Raw genomic sequence first — 27155 nt, forward strand, 5'->3', positions numbered from 1 at the left:
TAATTCAAAACATAAAATATGCAAACATGCATTAAATGTAGAAAACATAGTAACTTAATATGCAGTGAAATCGTTTTATCATTATGTATCAAAACATTAGAAATAAATTTTGAAAAACTTGTCTTGCTTTATCTAACCAGACACACAGCCATATTATAAGGTAACTTACTAGTTTACTGATTGAGAAGACCCAGATAAGTACAAATAATGGATTTATGCTTGACTAGAAAGCTGAACTGAAATATCTGTGAAATAGTTTTTTTCTTTTTTTTCCCACTCTGTACTTAAGTTAAAAATCCACTCTTAGCTATATATTAAAAGAGACTGACAGGCAAAAAATATTTATGAAGGCATAAGATACTCCAGTATATAACACAAAGTATGTTCTTCTACTCTTGAAAATCTTAAGACTAACACATGAAACAAATAGACAAAAGACAGAGAATAAGGAAATCATAAAATGTTAATAAAATTCTTTTTAGAAAATATCAAAGTAATAATAAGCATTCAATTACATTTGATCATTTCTTCTTTTTTCTTTAATGGTACTTCATTGCTTTATAAAATGTCCCTTAGTCTTATTTAATTTCATCACCAATATTCCATTGCCCTTAAATTCACCAAAATTTATATGTGTCTTTCTTTTTATTCATTGCAATTGGCATAAGAAAATTGAGACCTAAAACAGAAAGATTCAGCACTTGCCTATAAAATATTTATCACTATACCTATATGGGAAGAAAGATGTTTCAATTTCATCAGTCATAGCATATAAAAATTTCATTGGTTTGTAATATATTTATATACATTGGGCAAGTGGCCAATCTTTCAAAATCAAAATATATGTATGTTTATCTTTCCAAAATATTACTTTGAGTAAAAATGAATGGGGCTCTGTTCATGTATCCTTATTCTTCCTCAAACACTTTATATCTACCTTAAAGATAACCTGGGCCAACCTATAACATTATGTCTCATCTTTAATATGAGAATTTCCCGATTTATATACATCAGGAAACTTAGATGATGTTATAGTAAATCCAGTAGTGCTGAAAAATGTATGAGTTAAGTAAGACATTTGCATTGTGAGTCTAATTTTATTATAAAAAATGTTAAAATTTGACAAGAATATGTAGGAACTGGAAACCTCGTATAGAGCTGGTGAAAATGTAAAATAGTGCAACAGCCTTTGCAAATAGTCTGACAAGTTCCCCAATTTGTTAAACATAGAGTTACCAGAAATTCTACATTTAGGTATACAGACAAGATAAATGAAAACATACATCCATGCAAAAACACATACACAAAAGTTCATAGCCACATCATTTATGATAGCCAACGAGTTGACACAATCTAGGAGTTAATCAACTAATGAAGTGAGTTTACAAAGTGGTGTATCCCATACATTAGAATATTATTCACTAATAAAACAGAATGAAGTCCTCGTGCATGTTATAGTGTAGAGAAATCTTGAAGCCAACATGCTAAAGGAAACACACCAGTTACAAAAGACCACCTACCATATGACAATTCCATTGATATGATATATCCAGAATAGGCAAATCTATAGAGACAAAAAATTATATTGATGAACAGATAAAGGAAATGACAAACACACACACACACTCATAGACACACAAATACTGAAATACTACTCAGCCATAAAAGAAAATAAACTTTTGCCATTTGTGACAATATGGATGAACCATGAGGGTATTACACTAAGTAATAAGTCAGACAGAGAAAGACAATTACTACATGATTTCACTTATATGTGGAATCTAAAAAACAAAACAAAAACCCAGATTCATAAATACAGATTTCAGATTGTAAACAAGGTGGCGGGGAAGGGATGGAGTGGTGAACTAGGCAAAAGGAATTAAGATGTACAAACTTCCAGCTACAAAATAGATAAGTCACACCAAGGAAATACAAACGATTTTAAAAAAATATTATGAGCAGCTATACACCAATAAATTAGGCAATCTAGAAGAAGTGAACGCATTTCTGGAAAACCACAAACTACCAAAACTGGAACAGGAAGAAATAGAAAACCTGAACAGGCCAATAACCAGGGAGGAAATTGAAGCAGTCATCAAAAACCTCCCAAGACACAAAAGTCCAGGGCCGGATGGCTTCCCTGGGGAATTCTATCAAACGTTTAAAGAAGAAACCATACCTATTCTCCTAAAGCTGTTTGGAAAGATAGAAAGAGATGGAGTACTTCCAAATTCGTTCTATGAGGCCAGCATCACCTTAATTCCAAAACCAGACAAAGACCCCACCAAAAAGGAGAATTACAGACCAATATCCCTAATGAACATGGATAAAAATTCTCAACAAGATACTAACCAATAGGATACAACAATACATTAAGAAGATTATTCACCATGACCAAGTGGGATTTATCCCCGGGATGCAAAGCTGGTTCAACACTCGTAAAACAATCAATGTGATTCATCATATCAGCAAGAGAACAAACAAGAACCATATGATCCTCTCAAGAGATGCAGAGAAAGCATTTGACAAAATACAGCATCCATTCCTGTAGGGAGTGTAGGGATAGAGGGAACATTCCTCAACTTCTTAAAAGGCATCTACGAAAAGCCCACAGCAAATATCATTCTCAGTGGGAAGCACTTGGAGCCTTTCCCCTAAGATCAAGAACAAGACAAGGATGTCCACTCTCACCACTGCTATTCAACATAGTACTGGAAGTCCTAGCCTCAGCAATCAGACAACAAAAAGACATTAAAGGCATTCAAATTGGCAAAGAAGAAGTCAAACTCTCCCTCTTCACTGATGACATGATACTCTACATAGAAAACCCAAAAGCCTCCACCCCAAGATTGCTAGAACTCATACAGCAATTCGGTAGCGTGGCAGGATACAAAATCAATGCCCAGAAATCAGTGGCATTTCTATACACTAACAATGAGACTGAAGAAAGAGAAATTAAGGAGTCAATCCCATTTACAATTGCACCCAAAAGCATAAGATACCTAGGAATAAACCTCACCAAAGAGGTAAAGGATCTATACCCTAAAAACTATAGAACACTTCTGAAAGAAATTGAGGAAGACACAAAGAGATGGAAAAATATTCCATGCTCATGGATTGGCAGAATTAATATTGTGAAAATGTCAATGTTACCCAGGGCAATTTACACGTTTAATGCAATCCCTATCAAAATACCATGGACCTTCTTTAGAGAGTTGGAACAAATTATTTTAAGATTTGTGTGGAATCAGAAAACACCCCGAATAGCCAGGGGAATTTTAAAAAAGAAAACCATATCTGGGGGCATCACAATGCCAGATTTCAGGTTGTACTACAAAGCTGTGGTCATCAAGACAGTGTGGTCCTGGCACAAAAACAGACACATAGATCAGTGGAACAGAATAGAGAACCCAGAAGTGGACCCTGAACTTTATGGTCAACTAATATTCGATAAAGGAGGAAAGACTATCCATTGGAAGAAAGACAGTCTCTTCAATAAATGGTGCTGGGAAAATTGGACATCCACATGCAGAAGAATGAAACTAGACCACTCTCTTGCACCATACACAAAGATAAACTCAAAATGGGTGAAAGATCTAAATGTGAGACAAGATTCCACCAAAATCCTAGAGAAGAACACAGGCAACACCCTTTTTGAACTCAGCCACAGTAACTTCTTGCAAGATACATCCATGAAGGCAAAAGAAACAAAAGCAAAAATGAACTATTGGGACTTCATCAAGATAAGAAGCTTCTGCACAGCAAAGGATACAGTCAACAAAACTCAAAGACAACCTACAGAATGGGAGAAGATATTTGCAAATGATGTATCAGATAAAGGGCTAGTTTCCAAGATCTATAAAGAACTTATTAAACTCAACAGCAAAGAAACAAACAATCCAATCATGAAATGGGCAAAAGACATGAACAGAAATCTCACAGAGGAAGACATAGACATGGCCAACGTGCATATGAGAAAATGCTCCGCATCACTTGCCATCAGGGAAATACAAATCAAAACCACAATGAGATCCCGCCTCACACCAGTGAGAATGGGGAACATTAACAAGACAGGAAACCACAAATGTTGGAGAGGATGCAGAGAAAAGGGAACCCTCTTACACTGTTGGTGGGAATGTGAACTGGTGTAGCCACTCTGGAAAACTGTGTGGAGGTTCCTCAAAGAGTTAAAAATAGACCTGCCCTACGACCCAGCAATTGCACTGTTGGGGATTTACCCCAAAGATTCAGATGCAGTGAAACGCCAGGACACTTGCACCCCGATGTTTCTAGCAGCAATGGCCACAATAGCCAAACTGTGGAAGGAGCCTCAGTGTCCATCGAAAGATGATGGATAAAGAAGCTGTGGTCGGGCATCCCCAGTGGCCCAGTGGTTTAGTGCTGCCTTCAGCCTGGGGTGTGATCCTGGAGACCCAGGATCGAGTCCCACATCGGGCTCGCTGCATGGAGCCTGCTTCTCCCTCTGCCTGTGTCTCTGCCTCTCTCTCTCTCTCTGTCTGTCATGAATAAATAAATAAAATCTTTAAAAAAAAAAAAAAGTAGCTGTGGTCTATGTATACAATGGAATATTCCTCAGCCATTAGAAACGACAAATACCCACCATTTTCTTCGACATGGATGGAACTGGAGAGTATTATGCTGAGTGAAATAAGTCAATCGGAGAAGGACAAACATTATATGGTCTCATTCATTTGGGGAACATAAAAAATAGTGAAAGGGAATAAAGGGGAAAGGAGAAAAAATGAGTGGGAAATATCAGAAAGGGAGACAGAACATGAAAGACTCCTAACTCTGGGAAATGAACTAGGGGTGGTGGAAGGGGACGTGGGGGGTGGTGGGGGTGACTGGGTGATGGACACTGAGGTGGGCACTTGACGGGATGAGCACTGGGTGTTATTCTATATGTTGGCAAATTGAACACCAATAAAAAAGAAATTTATAAAAAAATAGATAAGTCATGGGGATATAGTGCCCAACATGGTGAGTAAAGGCAGTAATATAACATTAACTTTGTAGGATGACACATGGTGACTAGACTTATTATGGTGACCACTTCACAATTTATACAAATGTCAAATCATTATGCTCTACACCTGGAAATAATAGAATATTGTATGTCAATTATACATCATTAATATAGAAAAACAGTACATTACAGGTTGCATAGGGCTAGGGTTGGGGATCATGGGGGGATTAGATGGGGAATAAGGTGTGAATGCTAATGGGTACATACCCTCCTTGAAGAGGGAGAGGATGTTGTAAAATTCAGTTTCAATGGTAGTTTCAGAAGCCTAGGAATTGTTTTAAAAGAGAAAAGAACTGGGACACTTGGGTGGCTCAGTGGTTGAACGTCTGCTTTTGGCCCAGTGCGTGATCCCAGAGTCCCACAATCGAATCCCACATCGGGCTTCCTGAATGGAGCCTGCTTCTCCCTCTGCCTGTGTCTCTGCCTCTCTCTCTCTGTGTGTCTCTCATGAATACATAAATTAAAAATCTTTTTTAAAAAAGCGAAAAGAACATTAAATTGTGTACTTTAAATGGATGAATTGTATAATACATGAGTCATATCTTTAAATTTTTTTTTTAGATTTTATTTATCTATTCATGAGAGACACAGAGAGAGAGAGAGAGTCAGAGACACACAGGCAGAGGGAGAAGCAGGCTCCCTGCAGGGAACCCAATGTGGGACTCTATCCCAGGACCCTCGGATCATGCCCTGGGCTGAAGGCAGGTGCAAAACTGCTGAGCCACCCAGGGATCCCTGAGTCATATCTTGATGTAGGAAAGAAGGTTAGGGTTTGAAGCCAATGGCCCAGAAATAATTCTTGAGATGTCTTTGGTGCAAAAAGCACAAGGACAGGAACCATGGGCAGAAAGAGCTGCTCCAGGGTCACGAGGAGTGGTCCATTATATACATTCAAGTTGGGAGGGGGTTAGGGAATAGCAGAAGTCTCTAAGGAATTTTGGAAGCAAGGTTTCCAGAACCTTGAGGAGGCTAGCTGTTGTTGGGAAAGGGCCATTTATTCCACCTAATAAAACCTGAGTCATGAGACCCTTCAGATGTATATATTGATGGGCCATGTGCTTGGGGGTTGATTGCCAGCATGCATCTTGGGGGTTTAGAGATTAAAGGAACTTCTAAGGGAATTTTAATAAGCTTACAGGATCCTGCAGGGGGCCGGGGGTGAGGGTGTGGTGCGGGGGTTGGCTAGGCATGATTTTGCCCTCAGCAAAGTGTCAACATCAAGGCAGTTGAGTCCCTAGAGGACGGTCACTCTGTCTGTTTCAAAGACTTGTCAGTGGGCTGTAAGTGGCGAGGAAATTTAATATTTTTTCTTTTGCCTTTGTTTCCCTCATCATATCTCAATAAAGCTAATAAATATATATAAATATTTCCCCTGGGAATCATTTCTTTACATTTTAAAAATCATTATATTTTATACTGCAATTAATATTAGGTAATATACAAAATTCTATAGTGGGTTAAAATTTCTTTGAACAAATGAGAGATGATAAATGAAAGACATTTAATCTAATACCCAGTTAGACTGATACACATTTAAATAAAATTTCTAATACATTCCACATATTGCACTCTTTAATAGGTGAGCTCTCTAATACTGAATTTGTACTAAAATTGTAGAAATACCAATTAATAATTTTATTATGAAATATACCCAACCACTATATATCTAGAATTACTTAAATCCATTTAAAAAAATAAAACTAGTCCTAAAAAAATATCAGAGCCATCCTTACCTGCAACTATCCAGCGACAAGCTGAAGCTCCATCTATCGTTGGCTATTTGCCCATCCATAGTTAGCTATCCCGCACACACAAAACGTCAACAATGCGATTTGAAGAGTCTTACCATTGATAATTGAGACATGTCTCATATTGATTCAGGAAGTACTTTGCTTTATCATTTAACATTTTCAGCTTGATGTAGCAAAATAAGCATTCAATAAGCTGTTCACCTAAACAGAGAACCATGCTACTTCAATTACACTCAAGTTGATTGAAACCAATTTAATGGTAATTAGTCATTTACAAGGTCAAGAGGCTCACACTTCTCTAACTCCACGCTGGTTAAATGGTCACAGCTCAAGTGTGGATGAGAATGCCAAGTGAAGTAAACATATGAAAACTGTTTAAAAGGGGCCAGGATTTTATGCGTCTAAATCAATAATTTAAAATTAAAATTGGCTGTCTTTCATAATATTCAAGGATTTATTTTGGTTGTAGACATTCTTGCTTCTATCATTATTTCCAAACATAAATTCAAAATACCTCTGATTTATTTACAGAAGAGCAGAATCCATATCCTTTATTTTTGGTCCTTATAACTCTGCTCTTGGATTTGGTACTAAGTTTCTTCTTTAAAGGTGGAGAAATCATGTGACTTTCTGTTGTATAAATGTTTTCTTGAGAATAAAGGTCTTACTTTATTGTTGATTTCATCATGAAATTACCCAAAGACCGAAATGTATTTATGTGTAAACATGTTTCAAAGTATCAGATATAATTCAGAAATCTTAAAAAGGAGTGAGCATTACAAAACGAAAAAAATATCTAGAGAAATTAAGTTGTCCAAGGTCATACAAGGAGTAACAGAAATAGAAATAGAATTTGGCTTCTTCACGTCCCATTTTGTTAGCGTAATCATTCCCCAATATTTAAGAACAAATATTAAATATGTAGCATAAAACAAAACACTGTCTTTCTTTCCTTATCTCATGTGTTCAGTGAACACATATACCTACACACACATATGTAGACATGTAATTTATAAATCATTCAATATAATTCATTAAAATGGTGTATATGTGTATATCATCCAACATATATTTCAATGACAAAAATGGGTACTTACTTCAGTTTATTGATGACATATTTTGCATTGTATTATCAAAAATATTGATAGATAAAACTTTTCATTTGAAAAAATAGGACATAAGTAGGTACAAAATGCTTGAACTTTCCTTGAGATGGCATAACACATTTCAAGTATTTTCATTTCTTTCATTATTTTTTTCAAAGTTATTTCTGAAGGAGCAGATAGGTTCCTAGATTTCTATAGCTTTGAAAGACATTTGGGGCTGATTTGGCTAATTAGACAATCTTTGTTGCATTATCTCACAAATATGCTTAGCGATAGAAGACTCTCTCTGATCTGATGATTTTATTTTATTTTATTTTTTAAGATTTTATTTATTTATTCGTGAGAGACAGAGAGGAAGAGACATAGGCAGGGGAGAAGCACGCTCCCTTCAGGGAGCCCAATGCAGGACTCGATCCCAGGACTCTCGGATCATGACCTGAGATGAAGGCAGATGCTCAACCAGTAAGCCACCCAGGCATCCCAAGATCTGATGATTTTAAATACAAAACATTTACCTATTTCTTCAGGCCACTGACCCATTTACAAGTCTTATTCAACAAACCTTAAGCTCAAAATTAGCCCAGCCTGGTAAATGTTTAGAAAACAGAAGACTAAAATTTTTATCTGAGATTCCTTGAATGTGAGATAGATATTTGAATTCAGATTTGCTGTCTTTTCCTTCACAGACAACCTAAAGAAACTTTTGGGCAGGAGAGTTGGGTGTGAAAATAAAACATAATTACCAAAGGGCAAATATTCACACTTCATATAGGAAATATTAACTCACTTTAAGCTATGTCCATGAACATTACTTAAATATTCTTTTCCAGGAGAAATAAGGGTTTAAAATAACATGTTACAAAAGAGATAAATAGAAGATTTGGGGAGAAAAAAGTATTTTTACAATAGTACTTTGGTTCTTAGAAATAAAGACACTAACTTTAAAAGGAAAAAATTGTTCTTTTATAAGGATTTTCCTGTGACTAAGCATGAATTTAGAAAGAGAAGCCAGGAAATATCTTGAAGTAGAAAATCAAAATTGAAGCACTCTTGTAAACTGTTTTTTCACATGTTTTTTTCTTTGCAAGTTTTATAATTAAGCATTGAAAGATAGCTTTTAAAATTTATTGTAACAGCACTGGCAGATACAAGCATGCAATGAATCATTTTCCTTTTTTCCCTCCAAGCCCAAGGACGTTACCAGTTCAGATTTTCAATGGTTATTACTTCAACTTAATTTGAATAATTTTTCATACCCTTATATATAATAAAGTGCATAGAAACATGTTTAAATGAGTATTTGATGAAATAAAGAGCCTTTAAAAGAGTAATAATCCCTCTACACCATCTTTAGAAGTGGTCTGTATGTAATGATTTATTCTTAAAAAAGAACACATTACCCAACAGCCAGTTGTTGGCTTAACTGTGTTATACATTACAACATGCAGCCTATTATGAATAATGAGTCGAAAGCAGTGAAATCTAATCATATTTATTAGCTTAATTTCCTTGTATGTGTTTTAGGAATTCTCAGCCGCGTGATACATGACAATTAGAACACTTACGCTGAGTCTCAGTGCTTGCTATCATAGAAACACATCACTAAACAAAGGGAACGACACTGCTAAGAGTATGGAAGGGCAAACCACAGACTGGGAGTAGATATTTGCAAATCATACATCTGATAAAGGATTTATATCCAGAATATATAAAGAACTATCCAACTGTATTAACAAAAAAGCAAACAACCCCACAAAAATACTTTTTTTATTTTTTGGAAAACATACACGTCATCAAAAAAAAAAAAAAAAAGAAAGAAAGAAAGAAAGAAAAAAGGAAAGATTCCTAGTAATATGTCACAACATGGATGTACCTCAAAATATGATGCATAAAACTAGACAGATCAAAAAGTTTACTTATTATATGATTCCATGTATGCACTGAGCCCTTGAAAATGCAGACCCCTCTATATTGCCAGAAATTCAATCAGTGGTTGTTCAGGGAGGCGGGTGTTACAAAGAGGCTGAAGAAACTTTTGCAGGGAGAGGAGATATGGACACTATCTTGATTGTGGTTATGGTTTCATAGGTACATTACCTATGTCTAAATTTATCAAAACAAACCAATGAACTATTTGCAATTTTGTTGTATATAGATTATACATCACCAAACATGGAAACATGTTTAGGAACTACAAATTTAACATTGAATGGGTTTTTCTTTGTAGGAATTTTTAGAACTTATAAAGTATGTTTAGAAAAATCTGATGGGATCCGGGATCAAGTCCCACATCGGGCTTCTTGCGGGGAGCCTACTTCTTCCTCTGCCTGTGTCTCTGCCTCTTTCTCTGTGTCTCTCATGAATAAAAATAAATAAAATCTTAAAAAAAAAAAAAAAGAAAGAAAAGAAAACTCTGACTGGACTAAAGTCAAAAAGTATTTTCACTATCAGGCTTTTCAGAATGTATATATGTCAATATAAATTGTAAAACTTTAGGCAAATGGTATTACATAGATGATTCTATAAATATTTTTGAAATTATCTTTTATTCATGATTTCATAAGACAGCATCCTTGGAATATGTTTTGCAAAACGCTATAGAATAATGATAGCCAGCATTCCTAGGTGGCCTTATACTGTCCCATTGTGGCTAAGACGGACACCGAGAGATGACCAACTCTCCATCAAAGATACAGGGTCCCATTTAAGAATTTAATGAGAAGAGAATGCCTGGCCTGACTAGAGATTTACATTTCAACTTCCTTTGCAGCTTATTGGAGTCCATGTTACAAGTTCTTGCAATTGGTATGTAAGCAGAATTTATATGCGACATCTATGAAAAAGTGGTTTCTGCACATTTTCTTTCCCTGTCCATTGGCCGAAGGAGAGCTCTCTAGAACCCCAGAATATGATACTCTTAATTTCTGAATTGTAAGTCTTAACTTGAGTGAAAAATAAGTTCTCTAAGCTTTTGAAGTATCAATAGTACCATAAACAATAGTAAAATTTTGTCCTTGAAAGGATTTAGTTCTCATTGATCAGCTTCTGTTAATACCTGGAGAATTCTGTGAAGGTGCTCCACCGCTAATTACTGCAGTATAAGATACGTTTTTCTCTATATATTTTATGTACCTTATTTTCCTCAATATGCAACTCAGAATATAAAAGATAAGAAATGTGATATGCATCCCCAATAGGTTTATAAAGCTCAAATTCAAATCAAATAATTCCTTTACTTATAACCATCATGTGAAGAGATTAACTGAACTCAAAGCCAGCTTGATATCTTTGTCATTATTTCTGACATTGATTTTATACCTTTCATTAAATGTCCCTCAAACTATCTAGACTGAGATGTACTTTTTTTTAGATGGAGATGGACGGACATTTAAATCAAATATACATTTAAATCAAATATACCCATCACAACAATATCTCAATTAGCAACATGAGTGTGTTAATCTGTTTTAAAATGATCCTAAAGATTTTTCTGAAGAGCATTTTTGCTTTGCATTATGTAATTACTCTCTCCACCATTAATGAAAGTTTGATTGCTGACTTGATATAAACATGATAGCAAGTCTTTTTTCCTGTTATTGTTAGCAGGCAATGTTCTTAAGAAAGCTCTGGAAAGACATATTTGTATAAATAAATAAATGTGCCATTCATAAGACTAAATTCTTATCCTTCAAGTTTTCATCATATTATGCAACTTGAACTCCATGGTCAAATTACTATCAAATTTCCAAAGAAAACACATGCATTTTTACTTTTGCTAAATGCAATATTGTAAATATTATAAATTAAGTATTTTAATTTAAATATTGTAATTTTTTTCTTTTGATAAATGTAACTTTGTAAATTAGGCTTCACATTCTGAAGTCTAAACTAAGACTCATACATATAGAAATAATCAAATTTTGAGTGAAAAACATTTTTTTTAAATCACACTTGCTTTAACTATGTCAGACAGAGTTAACAGTTAAAGAAGGCATAGAGGATCCAAAGTGGCAATGCTCAAAAATCTGACACTTATTGCAGGAAAAGACATAATATAGCCATAGTATTAAACTAGGGATGTACATCACAGCCACAGGCTGCCCCACAGGAAGAGGTTCAGAGGCCACAACTGAGCTCCTGTCACCTGCTTTCTTTAAGGGACAGACATGGAAAAGATTCCCCTTTTGGATTGGAAATCACCACTGAGTGCACAGAACACCTCAGAATCAAGAAGTCCAATGTGAAGTGTTTGGGATTTATTTGATGTTTATTGTTCAATCTCATCACACATTTTAATTCCATTTATTTCACTGTAGGAGAGACTTGATAATGAAGAGGGAGCCCGGCTAGCTAAGGACAAGGCACAGAGGATATCCCGCAAAAGACCCCCACTCAGGGTGGGATCCATGTGCCATTCTTCAGGGAGCTTCCAATTTTCTTAATGTTAATCCCTTGCTAGTGAGAAAAACAATCTTTAACTTGACAATGGCAAGGCCTCCAGTATCTTGCAGGTCCTCTTTAACAGGCAAAAATCCTTTTGAAATCTCCCTTTTCCCTACCTCCCGCAACTCTACAAAGTATATAATCAGCCACCCCTCAGTCCCCGGGGAAGCTGCTCTTCCTGCCCATGGGTCCTGTCCCTGTGTTTTAATAAAACCACCATTTTGCACCAAGACATTTCAAGAATTCTTTCTTGGTTGTCAGCTCCAGGCCTCAACTATATTCCAAAACTTCGTCATTAAGAACATCTATATTCTAAATACATGAATTCTTTTAAGGAGCCTCATTTACATGGTTCTCAGATCTTTCATTCCGTTTATTTCAACCTAATCAAAATTCCAAAGGTAAACTCTGTACAACCTACACCTGAAAACAGACAAGTCTAACAGGTTTGCCTTCGTGGCACATACATTATGTACATATAACATTACAGGAAAACCAACTCAGTAATGCTACATATTTAAGACTTCACTTTCTTGGGGATAAATTCCAGATTCCTTAAATTGGCAAATCAGTTGTCACAATCTGAGTCCAAGTTTATTTTTCTACAAGAGCAAATTCAGACCCAACCAAATAAAAATCCTCATTATCGTATTGCCAACTCAGTGATTAAGACTTTTTGTTCTTCATGTGAACCAGACAGAGAGTTGTTCACCTTACGCACTCCTACTTACTCTTAAATGGCAGGTTTGGTGTCAGTTCCTTCTGATTCCTCCCTGAGCGCCCTTGTGTTTCTAGAAGTACTTGGAATGTAATCATTGTAACCTGCAACACAGTGAGACCATAAACCTTCCTCAAGTAGCAACGGCTTTAAAAAATTCATGATTCACCTGACCTGTATTGGGACTCAGAAATTTCCATTTTAAACATATATGCCTGTTTAGACAGTTGTTTTTCTTTGTTTTGGGTTTTGCCTGTTTTCCCCCTTGCATACATTAAGAAACATTATTCTAAGTAGAGTTGCTTAAAATTAGCATTTAGGTACTAAATCCTTAAGGGAAATTTTCAGTAAGTGTTCATATATTCTAAAGAGTGAACTAAAACAACATTAAAAAAAAAACTATAATTAGGAATTCCAAAAAGACTAGTAATATGTCAGGTGTATTCTTCACTATTAATAGGTATTTTATAGTTTATTCTTAATTTACTTATAAGAATGAATAAGTTATATGAAATATTCAGTGATACTCATTTGAGATTCCCCACTGCAATGAAATTATAATTTGTCTAAAGAATCCCTTCTCTCCTGGCTCAATCTGGATGACTGTCCTTTTTTTATTTCAGGATGTGATGATCTTTTTCTCCTGTATAAGCCACTCTTGTATTAATCTCTCACAGCTGGAGAGGAATTCACTGTTTCCCATTTCAGTCTCAATTTTGTTTACAATTTAGCCAAGGTCAATGAATGTAGTCCATGTGAATGAATACATTTAAAATACAACAGCTGTGATGATTATTTGAGTGGTATAAGAATAGCCCAGGCTTTTTAAGTTAAAATATATATTTGATGAATTCTTGCTCTTATCTCTTCAATAATGCTTTAATTGTTCAAAGCTTTTTTTGGCATTAGTTTTCAAGCCTTCATTTAACAATCTGTTACACATATGTTTTGAATGCCCACTTGAGGGTAAAGAAACTCTAGAAATCGTTTGATCCAAAAACTTCAAAAAGTCATTTGATCCAAGAGTAGTATAACTCTAGGTGACTCAACCCACCATTAATTCAGTTTGTCAGTGATTTATGTGTGCTATTATTTAGCACACCATATTAGTTTTGTAGAACTACTGTTAACAAATTCCCACAGAGTGGCTAAGAACAACAGAAATTTTTTACTTTAAAGTTCTTGAAGTCTAAAATCAGGCAGGGCCACACTCCATAGGGCTCAGGGGAAGAATCTTCCTTGTCTCTTCCAGCTTCTAGCATTTCAGGCATTCCTTGGCTTGTGGCAACAGAGCTCTGATCTCCGCCTCCTTCTTCACAAGGCCTTCTCTGTATCTCGTTTCTCTCCACCTTTTCTTATAATGACATCTATCTTTGGCTTTAGGGTTTATGCTAAATGTAGCATAATCTTATCTTGAGATCCTTGATTTACTATATCTGCAAATATCCCTTATTTTTCAGAATAAAGTCACTTTCTCAGGTCCCAGGGATTAGGATTTAAACATAATTTTGGAAGCTACTATTCAACCCATACCCTCACCAAAACATTCCTAATATCATGAAGGCTCCCTAATATATTTTTGACAATAAGTAATTGATTTATTGAAGTAAAGCTACTTCACATTATTTCTCTCATCCACCCTTTTCACACACACACACACACACACACATACACACATACACACCGTTCTCATATATTATTATATTATTTTCGGAAACAAGATTAATACCATTGCTTTAGTTTTACTTCATATATACAATTAACTCTATTTTCAAACTTCAGTGATTATCATGGAAACAACAATTAAAAGATGCAAGTATTTAACAGGACCAGAAAGAAAACTTCGTGGTCATGATAGACAACAGCAAAAACGTCTGAACTTTCTGTAGGACTAGTAATTCATGCATATTTCCCTTTTATGTCCACAACAACTCTAAAAGAGGAAGATCAGGCATTTAAAACTCCTTTTCAAAGATGAGGAAATTTTAAGTTCATAAGATCTTACTTTCAGCAAGATCAGATGGCTAATGCAGTAGAGGACATAACAAAAGGGCATAAAAAAGCTCTAGCTCTGGACTTCAAGCTTGATCACTTCACTAGCAAACAGAACCTTGAGATAATTCCTATTCAGGGTCTTACTTCCTCCACCCCCACCTCAAACTCTGTGCTGGGTCAGTCCATCTTTATCTCAAAGACATTACCCTTTCTCAGAAAACTATTCCTCTCCTCCCAAACATACTCAGATGGTGTGCTATGCCTGAGCTTCTTGAATACATTCTCCAGGTCTGAAGGTTTTCCTTTTCAAAAACCAAAGTCCCTTCAAACATAAACAATACTTTGAGATATTTCAGGCTTGATCCTAATAAGGAGAGGTGGTTTCAGCAGATAAGATTGCAACATATGAGGTGAAGATGTATTAGGGAAAAACAGCTTTCAAAAAAATGATACCACTGATACATGTTCCTAGGGTATTCTTTTCTTGAATTTTTTCTTTAATAAAAATACTTGTTATCCAATTTAAATATATTTCTTTATAGCCCTTTTTAAAGCCATTTGGGTAGAAAACAAAATATATATGTCTTTATATATGTCTGTGTATAAAGTGTTATAGTTTTAGTAATGTTAATGCACGAAGCTATTATCTACCTGTTTGTCACGAGAATTCTCAACTGAGAGAATGAGTTTTAAATTTAATTAGAATAAGACTCAAACCTACCTGCAGGATTTTACTATTTGAGAACTTAGGAAGATTTTCACTTTGACATTCAGTTACTTAAATGGAAATAAGCATGTACAATTGGTACGGGAGAGCTTGGCTCTGGTCTCACACAGTCGAAGAATGAATCTCATGGACAAAGGAAGTGAGTAAAGGGATAGAAGTTTATTAAGTAAAGATACAGAGAAAATCCTCAGGAGTGAGAAGAGTCCCAAGAGGTTTGCCACTAGGGGGTTGATGGTTGGTCTTTTATTGAAAGCCAACCAGGGAACCTAAATCCTTTTAATGTCTCTATCGATATCATAAATTGAGTAAGGATTAGTGATAACATCTTTAATGGGTTATTTCTTCTTTGGGGTCTGGTTATTCTTTGTTGGTCACAGATGACTGTCATAAAAAAGAAACTCTCCCTGCCTACACCTGGGGCAGGGTGATCTGGATTGTTTCCTTATTTCTGGTTTCCTTACACCTCAGCATTTTGGGGATTTTTGTGATCTTGATTCTGTGGCCCCCTACCTGAGTTAAGGAGAAAGGGGGCTAGACAAGGCTGGGTAGAGAGCCAGCTTTCAGTAAAATACCAACCCTATGAGCCCTCAGTGGCAACCCTGTGGGGACCCTTTTCACCTCTGAAAGCTTTCTCTGTATCTTTACTTAACTTCTATTGCTTTACTCACTCTATGTCCACGAGATTCATTCTTTGACTCTTGTGAGACCAGAACTTAGCTCTCCCGTATCATACCTATCTCTGCTTAGCCCCATTTATCCCTAACTCACAATCTGGAGACAGAAAAAGACAGAAAAAGAATGTTCCAATTTTCAGAAATACCACAATTTGTTAAATATTACATTCTATATTTGTCTTCTGGAATTAATTCAACAAATGTGAACAAAGCCTTAACAAATTAAATAAAAGCATATTTTAATTAAATAAAACCAACAAATAAGCATTTTATTATCACATTAATAAATAAAAGAGTTTAAGTTAAATCCTTTAAATGGCTATTAATTCACTTAGTTAGACCTGAATATTTTACTAAAGGGAAATGATATTTATTGGAAGATATTTATATGACAAATTAAACTTGTCTCATAGATCATGTTTAAATATATCTTAACTTCATGAAATACATATTATTTTGTATAAACGGAGCACAAATTTCTATTTGATGAACTACTTTACTAAATTAAATGAAGGCACAATGTGAAGGATGTCAGAACATGCTACCTTCTTGAATTAAATATTTATAAATAATGTACTAATCTAATACAATCATAAATTAAATAGGTAAACATAAGAATTATTTTTTTCTGTGACCAAATAAATCTGCTACTGAACCTTTTACATAAGTTACTTGGAAATACACAAAATCTTAGCCAGCATGTACAACAGTGTTTTTGTAACAGAATATATGGCAGATATTTAGTTAATAGCTATATAGACACTTTTCATATAATTTAAAAAAATTTCCTCTTTATTTAACAAGCATTCATAATAGAAAATTGTAGATGACAATAACCTATTATATAGCTTTATATAAATAAGTTTAGTCATAACATAATATATTTCTTTAAATAGGAAGTAAAATGGAGGTGTTGATAGTCATAGCTTGGGTTTTCCTTAGAAGAAGTAAAAGGCTTTACAGAGCAGAAGCTATATAATGCATATGTAAATATAAAAAATGATAATTTTGCATATGAAAGAAAATATACTATTAAAACATAGAATCACCCTTTTTAAAAAGATTTACTTACTTATGTAAGTGAAAGAGAGAGAAAGAGTGGTGATGATGGGTGGAGGGAGACGGAGAGAAACTTAAGCAGACTCAGCACTGAGTGTGGAGCCAGACAGAGGGCTGACTGTGGGGCTTGATCTCATGATTCTGAGATCACAACCTGAGCTAAAACCAAGCATGGGGTGACTGACTGTCCTACCCAGGTCCCCTACATAGAAATAATTCTTATCATGTCTTTTAACTTCACATAAATCCAAATGCTATAAATAAGTTTTTTGTTGAGTCCTGAACTATTAAAATAAAGATAAACCAATGACATGAAATGGAAATCCGAGTTTTCGTACACTATTTTTATTTATTTATTTTTAAATTTCATTTATCTATTTGAGAAAGAGAGAGCACAAGCACAGGGGAGAGACAGAGAAAGAGATAGAAGCAGACTCCCGCTGAGCAGAAAGACTGAAGCAGGGCTTGTTCTCAGGTCCCGAGGATCATGCCCTCAGCTGAAGGCAGACACTTAACTGACTGAGCCACCTAGGCATCCTATCTTACATTATTTTAGATAAAAATATCCCCTAACACGTTACTTTTACCGCTATCTGTGATTTTTCAGAGTAGATTGAAATTACAGTTCAATCTGCATAATGTACACAGGATGCACATTTTAAATTAAGGGCACAAAGGGGCACCTGAGTGGCTTAATGGTTGATTCTCCCTCTGCCCATGTCTCTGCCTCTCTCTGTGTCTCTCATAAATAAATAAATAAAATCTTTTATAATCAATTAATTAATTTAAAAGGACACAGAAATGGTGGAAATAAAAGTAGGAAAAGCTATTCCTTGACAACATTGATTAAAAGAATAAAAGAGTATTATAAAGAATAAAAGACATTAAGAAATAGTGAAACAATCAAAACAAAGATCTAAAACTCAAAGTTTTATAGACATATACAGTTTCAAATTTAATAAAACAAAAGTTGATAAATCAAACATGCATTCATACTTCAACATAGAACACCTTTTGAACCATAGCATAACTCTAAAAATGTCTCAAAGATTGAAATTACATGTGTCTGTTGTCTAACAGCTATGACATTAAGTTAGAGCACAATAATATAAAAATAACTAGGAAATCCCCAAAGCCTTGAGAAGTATTCAGCACTCTTAAAAATCTCAAAAAAGGAGATTATAATGTAACATACAATATTATCATCTAAGTGATAATGAAAATAGAGTTACTGGGCAGCCCGGGTGGCTCAGCAGTTTAGTGCCACCTTCAGCCCAGGGTGTGATCCTGGAGACCTGGGATCGAGTCCCACGTCAGGCTCCCTGCATGGAGCCTGCTTCTCCCTCTGCCTGTCTCTGCCTCTCTCTGTGTGTCTCTCATGAATAAATAAATAAAATATAAAAAAAAAAAAAAAAAGAAAATAGAGTTACTGAAAAATATAGAATGTGGCTAAAGCATCTTGAAAGGAAATTAAATACATATTAAATCTAGATATATATTAAAAAGAAGAATGCTGAAAATCAATTATTCTAGCTTCCCACTTAAAAACTATAGAAAGAAAAGTAGAAGGATAAATTATAATGAAGATAGAGGAGGAAAACAATAAAAATAAAAGCAGAAATTAATAAACTAAACCCATATTTTCCCAACAGTATATAAGAAATTAGAGTTTATTATAAAGAAATTTATGTCAAAAAAGCTTTAAAATATATGAAATGGAAAATAACTTCAAAAATACAGCATGCAAATATTAATACAAGGGATCCCTGGGTGGCCCAGTGGTTTAGTGCCTGCCTTCAGCCCAAGGTATGATCCTGGAGACCCGGGATCGAGTCCCACATCAGGCTCCCTGCATGGAGCCTGCTTCTCCTCTGCCTGTGTCTCTGCCTCTCTCTCTCTGTCTCTCTCTCTCTGTCTCTCATGAATAAATAAATACAATCTTTTAAAAAATAGCAATATAAGAAAGTACAGATAATAAATATTTTCTTTGTATGAATGAAACACACTACACTTTGTTTAAAAATCCAACAAAGAAGGAAGCCTGGGTGGCTCAGTGGTTGAGCATCTGCCTTTGGCTCAGGGCTGACCCTGGAGTCCCAGGATCAAGTCCCACATCAGGCTCCCTGCATGGAGCCTGGTTCTCCCTCTGCCTGTGTCTCTGCCTCTTTCTCTCTGTGTCTCTCATGAATAAATTAAAAAAAAAAACAAAAAGGAAAAGAAATCCTTGCGAAGTATTAAAAAGAAAAAACACCTCACAAACAAAAATATACTGGGCCAGACAGATTTACAAGTGCATTCTTCCAGACATTTAAAGAAGACATGAGATAATTGAGTAATTCTTCCAGAAAATATGAAAAGAGAGACCAGTCCCAACTCATTGTATGTGGAGAAGCATGAGTCTGACAGTAAACCCTTGCCAATACATTTGAAGAAAAAGAAATTTCTACACTGATCTGTTTAATGAATTCAGACACAAAAATTATAAATAAAATATTAACAAATTAAATACAGAAAATTTTAAAGAAGATAATACATCAAGACTAACATTTATTACAGAAATGTAGGGTTGGTTCAAAAATTTGAAAACTAAGCAATGAAATTCATCACATTAACAACATAAAATAAAAAAAATAATAATCTCAATATATTATAAAATCATTTGAAAAAATGATTGCATGTTCATGCAAAAAGAATAGCTATCAACACACCAGGAATAAGAAGGAATATCTTTAATCTAAAAAAAATCCTCAAAAAACTAATAGGTAACACTTATTAATGAAATATTATTATCTTTCCCTCCAAGATTGGGAGCAAGGATATTTTTTATCAATGTTTTACCTCAGTAGTGTATTGGATATCTTTGGCAGTGTAATAAGTCAAAAAATGTCTTAACCAGTCCTACAAAGGAAAAAAAACCCTCATTTTTAGATGACATGATCAGGTTTATAGAATTAATACACTATTAGAAAACATTTAAAATTAGAACATTTGCCAAATAGAGTGCAACATGGAGAAATAAATTATATTTTCACATACAAAATAGCAAGCAAGTGAAAAATTAAATTTGAAAAAAAATTTCAGTAACATCAAAAAGACTAAAAATAAGGAATAAATCTATGAAAAGATACAAAACATCTCTCTGATAAAAATGACATATAATACTGAGAGAAAGTAGAAAAGACATTAGTAGATGTGAGGGTACACTCAGTTCAATATTGCCAGGATTAAAAATCTTTTTTTTTTTTTTTAAGATTTATTTACTTATATTAGAGAAAGAGAGAAAGAGCACAAGGGAGAGGGAAAGAGGGAGAGAGACTCTCAAGCAGATTCCACTATGAGAGCAGAGTTCAACACGGTGTTCAATATCACAATCCAGAGATCATGACCCTGAGACCACAACCTGAGTGGAAACCAGGAGTTGATGGATTAACCGACTGTGCCACTCAGGCGCCCCCCAAGATTAAATCCAACCCCAAAGATATTTTGTGAAAACTGACAAGTTGATTTAACAACATATATGGAAATACAAAGAATCTATAATAGTCAAGCAAGTCTGAGGAAAAAGGAACAAGCCCCCTCCCCAAATTTATCTTTATATACAATTTTCTATGATATAAAATATAATTTTAAATATACCCTAATTAAGACAGTATGGCACTGGTGCTTGATAGGTAAATAGATCAGATAAGAACACATAATTCAGAAACACTTATCTTTTCAATCAATTCATTTACAATGACTATCTCAATGCAATTTAGTGAGGAAAGAGTGGGGAGTCAATAAATAATACTGGGTAGCAGATATGCATATAAAAAAAACACCAACCTTGACATTTACCTAATAATATAGATAAAAATTAGTTCATAATGAATGATATGACCTAGTTAGAAAAAAATTATTTAAGGATGCCTGGGTGGCTCAGTGGTTGAGCATGTGCCTTTGGCTCAGGGTGTGACCCCAGGGCCCTGGGATCGAGTTCCACATTGGGCTCCCTCTTCTTCTTCCTCTGCCTCTCTCTGTGTCTCTCATGAATAAATAAAGAAAATCTTTTAAAAAAATTCTTTTTTAAAAAAAGAAAAAATATTTTAAAATGACACACAAAAATAGATGTTAGATAAATGATAATAGATTAAGTAGATACAGAGAGGGTTCCATCATTTCTGCAGCTTCATATATACCTCATAGAAATGCAGGTGCATACTCATTAAAAACATTTAACGTGTTCCACAACATGATTTGTAATAGATCCAAGTTGGAAAAAGACCAAACATCCATGTAGAACAGAATGGATTAATAAATTGGGCATATTGATAGAATGTCAGACATAAAAGAGTCCATGCTTTATAACTTCATGTATGATGTTCAAGATAAAAACTATATGTTAAGGCAAAACTAAACTATACTCATAGAAGATCTAGCTTAGTGTGGAAAAGTATTAAGTTAAAGAACCTTGTTACTTGGTGAATACTTAATTGAAACTAATTGTTTTGATAGGATAGGGTTCCTGACAAGAAACAAATGCTATGGTTTGACTTAAAAGGATTTTACTACTATTTTATAAACTTACATATAAGCTTCTATAAACTCGTGGATTTTATAATTTCTTAAATGCGAATCACTCAGTAAAAACAAGATTATCTTAAAGTTTTCTATTTTTCTGGAATGGCACTTTAAAGTGAGAGTTCTTTTAAAATTTTAATGTTAAACATATATAAATAAAATAATTTCAAACTGGAAAGAAAATATATTTTTACATCAAATGTTTAATTATAATTAATTTTAATAGAACAGTTGAAACTTTTTCCTTTTGTTTATACTCTTTTAAACATTTTTTATAGGATTGATATTTTAAAAATTTATATAAATATATATTTACATACGTATATATATTCAGAGCTTTCAATGTATGAAATTGCCGCATATATTTCTCAATTTATTACTTATTTTTGTTATTTTTGACATAGTAATATTTGAATTTTATGTAATATACATATATTGCATATACCCCCAAAGCAGAAAATATTCCATATTTTACTCTAGTTCGTTTACCCATAGCTTAAAGAATATTGATACACTATGGCACCAATTATCAGTATTTTATTTACAAAATATAAGGAAACTGCTAAATTTTATTAGATATAATAAGTATCTGTGCCTAGTTCTATCCCTTTTTGGAAGAAATTAGTATCAAGCATTCATAAGTGTTCTAATCCCTTTCAATTTAATAGGCAAAAAAATCAATTATTTTTTTCATACTCTCGGGTATTCTTGACCAGATTCAAAGCAAGTGAGATTGTAGCAACACAATTCTACAGGCAACAGAGGAGCCAAGATAAGACATGAAAGAATATAAAACATTAAATCCAAGGGGAGCCAAGAAGTCCAAGGAACAGTATTCAAAAGACCTCAAATCTTAAAGTGCTCAAGGACGATTATAACAATGGTAGTTTCCAGTCCAAATGTGATATCTAAATTCCAACTGAAAATAATGAATTGGTTCAATGCTCTTTGTCCATTTATAGAAATCTGACCAGTGATGAAAATATATTATACACAACATCCAATTTCTGTTGAGACAGAAAAGCAAATATTAAATAGATTCAAGAGCCAGGACAGTGAGGGTGCTCCAGGGGGGCATTAGGAATCTTTGGGAGTATAAAGAGTGACTAAACTTTATGGTCTACACAGACATTCAGTAGTGATCAGGGGATGCATGGACAGATACAAATGTAACTTCACAACTCCCCAAATGTTGGACAAAAGGTTTTCTTTTTTTTTTTTTAAGATTTTATTTATTTATTCATGAGAGACACAGAGAGAGAGGGAAAGACACCGACAGAGGGAGAAGCAGGTCCCTGCGGGGAGCCCAATGTGGGACCCAATCCCAGGACCCCAGAATCACACCCTGAGCTGAAGGCAGATGCACAACCACTGAGCCACCCACGTGCCCCGGACATAAAGTTTTTAATAAAGTCTCTCCCTGACAATGTTGACAAAGGAATTAATTAGTGTGAGTCACAAACACTAGAATAAAAATAAAGCTGGAAAGAAGAGTAGAAGAGTGGTTAAAAAAAATAGCATCCATCTAATAATAGTCAATATCTTCAATGGCTGACTGCCTTTTCTTTTCACTATTGGTCATATTCTCTTGCTTTTTTGCATGTAAAGTGATTATTATGGGATCTGGTCATTGTGTACATAAGAGCTGTAAAGCCTCCAGAAATGCAATCTTGCACGGCAAGATTTATGTCCAATCCTCACTCTGCTACCCCTACAATTCTCTTTATGTGTGTATGATTTTACAGGTTTCCATGTCTTTCGTTTATATTTATTTATTCCCCTTTTTGGAAAACAAACGTCTCCATGGGTATTAGCTTCCTAGGGTGGCTATAACAATTACCACTAAGTAGATAGCTTAAGAAAACAGAAAATCATTCTCTCAATGTTCTGAAAACCAGAAGTCCAAAGTCAAGATGTCAGCAAAGATTGTTACTTTTGCGAATTTTGAGGGACAATCTGTTCTATTCCTATTTCCTACACCTGGGACAACTGGCAAATCATCGGCTTGTAGATGCGCCCTCCAATCTCTGCTTCCACCTTAACATGACACCCTCTCTGTACCTCTGTGCCTTCACATGGCTGGTTTCCCTCCTCTTCTTATAAAGACAATATTCATACTGGATGAAGGGCCCCCCTTCCTCCTGTATGACTTCGTCTTAACTGATTACATAGGCAATAATCCTGTTTCTCAATAAGATAATATTCTGAGATACTTGGTATTAGAGCTGCAACACATTTTGGGGATGGGGGAATCACAATTCAACCTATAAAAAAGTGTTTCACTTTGTATATTTTGCCCTGACCTCTCTTCCAGCTGAGTAATTCTGTTTTCTGCTCTTTAAACCTACCAATTACAGTTCTTGAAGTTGCTTTTGATTTTATTTTAATAGATTATAATTCTTTAGTAAAGTTCTCCATACATTTATTCATTTCTTCCAATTTTTATTTTAATTTTTTTACACATAATTATATTTATTTCAAACTCCTTATCTACTAATTTCAAAACCTAGATTACATTTATTGTCTGCTTTTCTTTTGCTTTTTGGCTTGTATCACACATTTTTGGTGATTTTTTAAAGATTTATTTGTTTGTTTGTTTACAGATGGGGAGGGGCAGAGGGAAAGGAAGAGAAAGAAACTTAGGCAGACTCCCCACTGAGCATGGAGCCCAATGTGAGACTTGATCTCAGGACTCATGACATCATGACCTGAGCCAAAATCATGAATCCAGTGCTTAACTAACTGAGCCACCCAGATGCTCCTTGGTTATTTTTATTTATTTTTTATTTTTTAAAGATTTTATTTATTTGTTCTTGAGAGACACAGAGAGGCAGAGACATAGGTGGAAGGAGAAGCAGCTACCTGCAGGAAGCCTGATGTGGGACTAGATCCCTGGGCCCCAGGACCATGACCTGAGCCAAAGGCATATATGCTCAGCCACTGAGCTACCCAGGTGCCCCTCCTTATTTATTTTTAATAAAACCCAGAACACGGTAAAAATAATTTTAGGGTCTCTCTTAGGGTGATTTCTCTGGAAATAAAGTTTGAAATAGATTGCCTGTGAAGAAAATCCCATAATGAAAGCAGTAGGCAAGATAGGTAAAAAGATAGCTGAGTAAATATGTAGCTTCCAGTGATGTCCAATCTTATTTTAATCCATGGAGGTAAGTCTCAGAAGTATATATTACATAGGACCATTGGACCCACTTGAGGAAACAGGCCTGCTTTTTGTACCTTTGTAAAATACAATCATTGGCTATGTTTTGACCCCATGGTAAGGGAAGGTAACTTCCCAGAAAATGAATATCTCATTAGCCAAGGGGAAATACTTTGGAAAACTCTTTGGGAGTTCTGTTAATTATTAGCAAATAATCCTATTAACAACTAGGGGTATGCACATATTGTTGAAGATGATGTGACACCAAAATACAATCTGTTAGAGGCCAAAGTCTATATTATTATCTTTCAAGGACAGTTTACTCTTTTTTCTGCAAGACAGACACACTGGGGAAAATTCAGCTCCACGATCTAGCTGATTTGATTTTGATACTGTAGTTTGATAAGCCTCAATGTGTCTCCAGCTGGCCTTCTTCCTAGTGTTGATGCCTAAAAAGATACTAGTGGGAAACTTTACTTCTTCCAGGAGGTCTTACCTCTTTGTCTAGCCCTGAACTCAACTCTGTCTTCTCAACAGTCAAACTTTAGAAAACCCCACTTTACTTTTAGAAGTTTTAAGTAAAAACTTATATCTTTCAGTCATAAGACTTCAAAATTTGGCAGACATCTGAAGAGGGCACATAACACTACATATTGGAATCCTCTAAAATTCCTTTTACTTTTCTCTTTAGCCCATAAGATGAACAAAACCCTCAATGTTGTGATCTCCTACAAAAGTCCTACTCTGCCCAGGCAAATTATATTTTGAGCTTCTTGACAATGACCAGGATTCGCAAATAGCCTCAGGAAAAAAAATGTGTCTGCAGATTGTTGCTCATCACTATACCATTCTACCCTCCAGAAGCTTAACTCCTCTCATCCTCATTACTTCTGATGTCTTTATTTAGTTTTCTAGGTTTTCTATTATTCATGAGAGGAGTATTTGTCGCAGCAAATTACTCCATCTTATCCAGAAGTTACTGTGCTACCTTATAGCCCCTATTTTATCATAGGATAGGGCAAATAAGTAAAATAAAAAGAAAAATAGAAATACAATAGTCACAGAACATAGAGATCAATTCTTAGGGCAAAAGAAAAGGTGACAAATAAAAAGTAACATTTGTTTCAGGCTTTATAGGTTAGGAAATTTTCCAATAAAAGTAAAAGTAAACACTCTAAACAAAGAGAACAGTAGAAGCAAAGCCATAAAGATATATAGAGTTCTGGATTGAAGGAATGTATAAGCAACAATAAAAGATAAAACTGTAAAATTTGGTGGTGTCAAGTTCTGGAAGATTGGACTGGCACCAATAATTTAATTATTTTAAGTATTAAAATAAGCTGAACATTGTTTAATATTTCTTAAATATAGTCAACACATTCCAAAGTTATTCTGTAGAAAACTTACCTAGCCCTAAGGAGTCATGTAGGTTAGAAAATTATTACAATATCCTTGATGTCATGAAGGAAGTCTAGAGGATTAGAAATGAATAAAATGTCCAACTGAACCTGTAGACAGAAAGAATTATAATTGCTTTTCAAATGTTTATGTAAGAAAGAAAATCAATATTATATTACTCAAATTTTTCTAATTTTATATAGCACATTCCTAATGTCCACCCAAAATGTGTTATTCCCTTCATGTGTGATGATAATGAATTGTCTGAGGATATGGTCACGCAGCTGAGGACTATTCTTTGTCTCTTTTGTACATAGCTTTTTATGGCCATTTGTCTCAAGTCTAATACATCGAAAGTGAGGGGGAGTTCTTTAACTTTCTTGATCTCTTGTTTTGAAAGGAAATTGCTTGCCCTAGACTCTCACTCTCTTTTCTTCCTATGGATTGAATGGCCAACATACTGGTAATTCTTGCTCCCTCATGCAAAGAAGAATTCCTCCAGCCCCAGTGTGAATGATCA

At 34.7% G+C, this 27155-nt stretch overlaps 1 long non-coding RNA gene across 1 annotated transcript in view; it reads right to left on the bottom strand.

Annotated features, from left to right (window-relative positions):
- The window catches only part of LOC119877820, a 72634-nt gene extending 45886 nt beyond the window's left edge, over positions 1 to 26748 (bottom strand). The window contains exons 1-2 of the long non-coding RNA XR_005383032.1: positions 26645 to 26748; positions 13079 to 13169 (exon numbers count right to left, since the gene is read on the bottom strand). This is a non-coding gene — a long non-coding RNA (uncharacterized LOC119877820). The remainder of the gene's footprint in view (positions 1 to 13078; positions 13170 to 26644) is intronic.
- Between the last annotated feature and the right edge of the window lie 407 nt (positions 26749 to 27155).

This window comes from Canis lupus, chromosome 33 (assembly GCF_011100685.1).
Source record: "Canis lupus familiaris isolate Mischka breed German Shepherd chromosome 33, alternate assembly UU_Cfam_GSD_1.0, whole genome shotgun sequence".
In the NCBI taxonomy this organism is placed as follows: domain Eukaryota; kingdom Metazoa; phylum Chordata; class Mammalia; order Carnivora; family Canidae; genus Canis; species Canis lupus.